Source organism: Limulus polyphemus, unplaced genomic scaffold, assembly GCF_000517525.1.
Source record: "Limulus polyphemus unplaced genomic scaffold, Limulus_polyphemus-2.1.2 Scaffold11107, whole genome shotgun sequence".
In the NCBI taxonomy this organism is placed as follows: domain Eukaryota; kingdom Metazoa; phylum Arthropoda; class Merostomata; order Xiphosura; family Limulidae; genus Limulus; species Limulus polyphemus.
Window position 1 is genome coordinate 12,731 of NW_013676717.1, and position 1,295 is coordinate 14,025.

A 1,295-nucleotide genomic window follows, 5' to 3' on the forward strand; every position below is an offset into this window, starting at 1 on the left:
CATCTTTCTTGTAATCACGAACACAAAGGACACATCTTTCTTGTAACCACGAACACAAAGGACACATCTTTCTTGTAACCACGAACACAAAGGACACGTCTTTCTTGTAACCACGAACACAAAATTGATTTTCTTGTCAGCACGAACACAAAAACAATTTTCGTGACACAAAAATGTTGGTTTTTTAGCATCAGTTTCACTTACAACACGTGCGCTTTTTGTTTTGTAACTCGGACACAACCATATTTTATTCTCAAGACCGTCGCAGACATTTTTCTGGTCAGCGTGGACACTGTTTCCCTACGTGGCTTTGCACTCAACCTGTATCTTCTATACTTTGTTCTTAGTAGCCTCGCACTGAACTTGGTTTTTGTCTGTTTTTATCTACGTGGCCTCAGACTCAACCACGTAGAGCAAAACATAGAAAAAACACGTTAAGTGTGAGGCCACGTAGAGCAAAACATAGAAGAAAAAAAAGACCTCACACTTAACATGTTTTTCTATGTTTTGCACTACGTGGCCTCACACTTAACATGTTTTTCTATGTTTTGCTCTAAGTGGCCTCACAATTAACATGTTAAACACAGTGAGTACGAAGTTAACGACAATAAGAGGAAGAAATCTTGTGAAAACAAATTGACAGGTTTTTTGTCTGACAAAAACTAAAAAAACGAAAAAGCAACTTATCTCCAACCGTTTGCATGTTTTCATTATCACTCTCACGTGAACTCTTTCCTTGACAACCACCGTTTCACACGTTTCAGGTTTGGCCAAATGCAGTTGCCATAGAAACCCAACATGAAAATACTTGACAACCACCATTTCACACGTTTCGTTCGTCTTCGGGCTTGGTATAAAATAACTTGCAACACATCATTTCGGTGATGTTATACACTGTGTTAAATCATTCTAAATGTTCAACTTCACAGGAAAGACACGTGTGTAAAATTTATCTTTATTCGGAAATAACAAAGAATCGCATTCAAAGTCTTCTTAACAATATATGTGTGTGATAACTAAAAAATGAAGATACTTTATAATTGCAATTTTAAAGCATTTGAGCTAACAAACAGTATTTTTATTTGTAACACATTCGAGCCAATGAATATTTATTTTTAATTGAAGCTTTAAGACAGTTGAGCCAATGAAGAGCGTTTTTATTTACAGCTCGTTACACTTTAGCCAATGAAGAGCGTTTTTATTTACAACTCGTTACACTTTAGCCAATGAAAAGCGTTTTTAGTTGCAGTTCGGACACATTTCATTCAACCAACATTATTTTTAAGTTGCAACTT